This window comes from Salvelinus namaycush, unplaced genomic scaffold (genome assembly GCF_016432855.1).
Source record: "Salvelinus namaycush isolate Seneca unplaced genomic scaffold, SaNama_1.0 Scaffold872, whole genome shotgun sequence".
NCBI lineage: Eukaryota > Metazoa > Chordata > Actinopteri > Salmoniformes > Salmonidae > Salvelinus > Salvelinus namaycush.
The window spans coordinates 96,254-103,002 of NW_024061611.1; positions in this window are offsets into that span (position 1 = coordinate 96,254).

A 6,749-nucleotide genomic window follows, 5' to 3' on the forward strand; every position below is an offset into this window, starting at 1 on the left:
CTAATACCATAAGGGTCTGACTAATAGCATAAGGGCCTGGCTAATACAATAAGGGTCTGGCTAATACCATAAGGGTCTAGCTAATACCATAAGGGTCTAGCTAATACCACAAGGGTCTAGCTAATACCATAAGGGTCTGGCTAATACCATAAGGGTCTAGCTAATACCATAAGGGTCTAGCTAATACCATAAGGGTCTAGCTAATACCATAAGGGTCTAGCTAATACCATAATGGTCTGGCTAATACCATAAGGGTCTAGCTAATACCATAAGGGTCTAGCTAATACCATAAGGGTCTAGCTAATACCATAATGGTCTGGCTAATACCATATGGGTCTAGCTAATACCATAAGGGTCTAGCTAATACCATAAGGGTCTAGCTAATACCATAAGGGTCTGGCTAATACCATAAGGGTCTGGCTAATACCATAAGGGTCTGGCTAATACCATAAGGGTCTAGCTAATACCATAAGGGTCTGGCTAATACCATAAGGGTCTGGCTAATACCATAAGGGTCTAGCTAATACCATAAGGGTCTAGCTAATACCATAAAGGTCTGGTTAATACCATAAGGGTCTAGCTAATACCATAAGGGTCTGGCTAATACCATAAGGGTCTAGCTAATACCACAAGGGTCTAGCTAATACCATAAGGGTCTAGCTAATACCATAAGGGTCTAGCTAATACCATAAGGGTCTGGCTGTATTAGAGGGTATCATGTTATTTGCTTCAATTAAGTCCCAGCCATAAAAAGGACCCAGTCATTAGAGCCAGTGCTGAGTTGAATATTAAGGACAGACCGGTCACTGTTAATTAGCTTTCATATCTGTATCACAATGTAAAGGAGCCCTAAACGTACTGGTCTTTGACACTGTGTGTGTCCCAAATGGCACCATATTCCCTATATAGTGCACTCCTTTTAACCATGGCCCATAGTAGTGCAGTATATAGGGAATAGGGAGCCATTAGGGATGTATCCACTGTGTAACAGGGACCTCACTAACTAACTAACCCACTATAACATCCACATGGGGTCAGGATAGATGGTGAGAAATAAAGGCAATACAAGTCTTAAAATAGAGTTTGTGCCTTTGGATGACAAACCAATGGAGAAGGAAGATGGTGGCTCAAGACTTTATCTTTGTCTTTCCTCCTTCGTTCCGACCCCAAACCCTGAGTGTTCAGAGACGTTATAGTCATGATAATCCACTCTGTCTCTCTCTCTCTCCAAACCCTGAGTGTTCAGAGACGTTATAGTCGTGATAATCCACAGTGTATCTCTTTCTCCAAACCCTGAGTGTTCAGAGAAGTTTTGGTCGTGATAATCCACTCTGTCTCTCTCTCTCTCTCCAAACCCTGAGTGTTCAGAGACGTTTTAGTCATGATAATCCACAGTGTCTCTCTCTCTCTCTCCAAACCCTGAGTGTTCAGAGACGTTATAGTCGTGATAATCCACAGTGTATCTCTCTCTCCAAACCCTGAGTGTTCAGAGACGTTTTAGTCGTGATAATCCACTCTGTCTCTCTCTCTCTCTCCAAACCCTGAGTGTTCAGAGACGTTTTGGTCGTGATAATCCACTCTGTCTCGCTCTCTCCCCAAACCCTGAGTGTTCAGAGACGTTTTAGTCGTGATAATCCACTCTGTCTCTCTCTCTCTCTCCAAACCCTGAGTGTTCAGAGACGTTTTAGTCGTGATAATCCACAGTGTCTCTCTCTCTCTCTCTCCAAACCCTGAGTGTTCAGAGATGTTTTAGTCATGATAATCCACAGTGTCTCTCTCTCTCCAAACCCTGAGTGTTCAGAGACATTTTAGTCATGATAATCCACAGCGTCTCTCTCCAAACCCTGAGTGTTCAGAGACGTTATAGTCGTGATAATCCACAGTGTATCTCTCTCTCCAAACCCTGAGTGTTCAGAGACGTTTCAGTCGTGATAATCCACTCTGTCTCTCTCTCTCTCTCCAAACCCTGAGTGTTCAGAGACGTTTTGGTCGTGATAATCCACTCTGTCTCGCTCTCTCCCCAAACCCTGAGTGTTCAGAGACGTTTTAGTCGTGATAATACACTCTGTCTCTCTCTCTCTCTCCAAACCCTGAGTGTTCAGAGATGTTTTAGTCATGATAATCCACTCTGTCTCTCTCTCTCTCTCCAAACCCTGAGTGTTCAGAGACGTTTTAGTCATGATAATCCACTCTGTCTCTCTCTCTCTCCAAACCCTGAGTGTTCAGAGACGTTTTAGTCATGATAATCCACAGTGTCTCTCTCTCTCTCTCTCCAAACCCTGAGTGTTCAGAGATGTTTTAGTCATGATAATCCACAGTGTCTCTCTCTCTCCAAACCCTGAGTGTTCAGAGACATTTTAGTCATGATAATCCACAGCGTCTCTCTCCAAACCCTGAGTGTTCAGAGACGTTTTAGTCGTGATAATCCACAGCGTCTCTCTCCAAACCCTGAGTGTTCAGAGACGTTTTAGTCGTGATAATCCACAATGGCTCTCCTGTTAATCCCATTTTGGTGGGGTCTTTTAAAATTAAAGCACATGTTTAAGTTAATTTCACTCTTCATATTTATCACACTAGCCGGTGGAAGGCAGACACATGCAGACAGATACATTCAGAGCAGGAACTATCTGGGAGACAGATAGAGATGGATGATATATATATATATATATATATATATATATATATATATATATATATATATATATATATATGTGTGTGTGTGTGTGTGTGTGTGTGTGTGTGTGTGTGTGTGTGTGTGTGTGTGTGTGTGTGTGCCTGTGTTTGTGTGCGTGTGCGTGTGTGTGCGTGTGCGTGTGCGTGTGTGTGTGTGTGTGGACATGCTCCTGCACTTCTTTCACAGACACCCAGCGTCATTTCATCGCCGATAAACACATTGTCATTTAGCTTCATGGTGAGTCTCTCCAGCCTCTTGAAGTTGTCCTGTTGGTCATTGAGAGCTCTGCATTCAATCATGTTTGCTAATGCCTTTAAAGCAAATCTCTCATTTAATTGGATTGTGAGGCGCTCTCTGAATATTTAATGCAGACTGGCATCATCAGAAATATTCAAATGCTAATATGACTAGAGATGGACAATCTGAGGGCGTCAGAACGGGGTGATAGTGTTGAAGGGTAATGTTAAGTCACTGCCATCGCTGTCAACGTTCACTTCAGAGTTACTGGATATCAGAATTCTAACCATCATAAGTCTAGCCATTTCGTAAAGTGTCTTAGGGAAGAAAAACAAATGTACGTTCATGTCATATCTACGGTAATACTGTCAATCTGTTTAACGGTTGAGGTTTAAAGCTGCCAGAAGTCCAGACAGTCTGACAGACAGATAGTGAGAGGAAAAAGTTTGACTCCAGTCCAACTCAGCCTCCATCCAGTTGTTACAGAATAATGACGAGGAGGAAATGACGAGAATGACGAGGAGGAAACAAGACAATGACGAGGAGGAAACAAGAGAATGACGAGGAGGAAACAAGAGAATGACGAGGAGGAAACAAGAGAATGACGAGGAGGAAACAAGAGAATGACGAGGAGGAAACAAGAGGATGACGAGGAGGAAACAAGAGAATGACGAGGAGGAAACAAGAGAATGACGAGGAGGAAACAAGAGGATGACGAGGAGGAAACAAGAGAATGACGAGGAGGAAACAAGAGAATGACGAGGAGGAAACAAGAGAATGACGAGGAGGAAACAAGAGAATGACGAGGAGGAAACAAGAGGATGACGAGGAGGAACTGACGAGAATGACGAGGAGGAAACAAGAGGATGACGAGGAGGAAACAAGAGGATGACGAGGAGGAAACAAGAGGATGACGAGGAGGAAACAAGAGGATGACGAGGAGGAAACAAGAGGATGACGAGGAGGAAATGTCTGCCTCCTCTGTCTCCTCAGCCTCCTCTGTCTCCTCTGTCTCCTCTGCCTCCTCTGCCTCCTCTGTCTCCTCTGTCTCCTCTGTCTCCTCTGCCTCCTCTGCCTCCTCAGCCTCCTCAGCCTCCTCTGCCTCCTCTGCCTTCTCAGCCTCCTCTGTCTCCTCTGTCTCCTCTGTCTCCTCAGCCTCCTCTGTCTCCTCTGTCTCCTCTGCCTCCTCTGCCTCCTCAGCCTCCTCTGCCTCCTCTGCCTCCTCTGCCTCCTCTGTCTCCTCTGCCTCCTCATCCTCCTCATCCTCCTCTGCCTCCTCTGTCTCCTCTGTCTCCTCAGCCTCCTCTGCCTCCTCTGCCTCCTCTGCCTCCTCAGCCTCCTCTGCCTCCTCAGCCTCCTCAGCCTCCTTTGCCTCCTCAGCCTCCTCTGCCTCCTCTGCCTCCTCTGTCTCATCTGCCTCCTCTGTCTCCTCAGCCTCCTCTGCCTCCTCAGCAGCCAAATGCCAACAAAGACCAATGTGTCACTTAAAAGAGCAAATGTCAGTAACAGTTAGGAAAGACCAGATTCAAAAGCCATTATTACATCACCACAGCAGTAAAGACAGGCAAGCAGTTGACTTCCATTATTACATCACCACAGCAGTAAAGACAGGCAGGTAGTTGACTTCCATTATTACATCACCACAGCAGTAAAGACAGGCAGGTAGTTTACTTCCATTATTACATCACCACAGCAGTAAAGACAGGCAGGTAGTTGACTTCCATTATTACATCACCACAGCAGTAAAGACAGGCAGGTAGTTGACTTCCATTATTACATCACCACAGCAGTAAAGACAGGCAGGTAGTTGACTTCCATTATTACATCACCACAGCAGTAAAGACAGGCAGGTAGTTGACTTCCATTATTACATCACCACGGCAGTAAAGACAGGCAGGCAGTTGACTTCCATTATTACATCACCACAGCAATAAAGACAGGCAGGTAGTTGACTTCCATTATTACATCACCACAGCAGTATAGACAGGCAGGTAATTGACTTCCATTATTACATCACCACAGCAGTAAAGACAGGCAGGTAGTTGACTTCCATTATTACATCACCACAGCAGTAAAGACAGGCAGGCAGTTGACTTCCATTATTACATCACCACAGCAGTAAAGACAGGCAGGTAGTTGACTTCCATTATTACATCACCACAGCAGTAAAGACAGGCAGGTCGCTGACTTCCATTATTACATCACCACAGCAGTAAAGACAGGCAGGTAGTTGACTTCCATTATTACATCACCACAGCAGTAAAGACAGGCAGGTAGTTGACTTCCATTATTACATCACCACAGCAGTAAAGACAGGCAGGTAGTTGACTTCCATTATTACATCACCACAGCAGTAAAGACAGGCAGGTAGTTGACTTCCATTATTACATCACCACAGCAGTAAAGACAGGCAGGTAGTTGACTTCCATTATTACATCACCACAGCAGTAAAGACAGGCAGGTAGTTGACTTCCATTATTACATCACCATGGCAGTAAAGACAGGCAGGCAGTTGACTTCCATTATTACATCACCACAGCAGTAAAGACAGGCAGGTAGTTGACTTCCATTATTACATCACCACAGCAGTATAGACAGGCAGGTAATTGACTTCCATTATTACATCACCACAGCAGTAAAGACAGGCAGGTAGTTGACTTCCATTATTACATCACCACAGCAGTAAAGACAGGCAGGCAGTTGACTTCCATTATTACATCACCACAGCAGTAAAGACAGGCAGGTAGTTGACTTCCATTATTACATCACCACAGCAGTAAAGACAGGCAGGTCGCTGACTTCCATTATTACATCACCACAGCAGTAAAGACAGGCAGGTAGTTGACTTCCATTATTACATCACCACAGCAGTAAAGACAGGCAGGTAGTTGACTTCCATTATTACATCACCACAGCAGTAAAGACAGGCAGGTAGTTTACTTCCATTATTACATCACCACAGCAGTAAAGACAGGCAGGTAGTTGACTTCCATTATTACATCACCACAGCAGTAAAGACAGGCAGGTAGTTGACTTCCATTATTACATCACCACAGCAGTAAAGACAGGCAGGTAGTTGACTTCCATTATTACATCACCACAGCAGTAAAGACAGTTAGGCAGTTGACTTCCATTATTACATCACCACAGCAGTAAAGACAGGCAGGTAGTTGACTTCCATTATTACATCACCACAGCAGTAAAGACAGGCAGGTAGTTTACTTCCATTATTACATCACCACAGCAGTAAAGACAGGCAGGTAGTTGACTTCCATTATTACATCACCACAGCAGTAAAGACAGGCAGGCAGTTGACTTCCATTATTACATCACCAAAGCAGTAAAGACAGGCAGGTAGTTGACTTCCATTATTACATCACCACAGCAGTAAAGACAAGCAGGTAGTTGACTTCCATTATTACATCACCACAGCAGTAAAGACAGGCAGGTAGTTGACTTCCATTATTACATCACCACAGCAGTAAAGACAGGCAGGCAGTTGACTTCCATTATTACATCACCACAGCAGTAAAGACAGGCAGGTAGTTGACTTCCATTATTACATCACCACAGCAGTAAAGACAGGCAGGTAGTTGACTTCCATTATTACATCACCACAGCAGTAAAGACAGGCAGGTAGTTGACTTCCATTATTACATCACCACAGCAGTAAAGACAGGCAGGTCGCTGACTTCCATTATTACATCACCACAGCAGTAAAGACAGGCAGGTAGTTGACTTCCATTATTACATCACCACAGCAGTAAAGACAGGCAGGTAGTTGACTTCCATTATTACATCACCACAGCAGTAAAGACAGGCAGGTCGCTGACTTCCA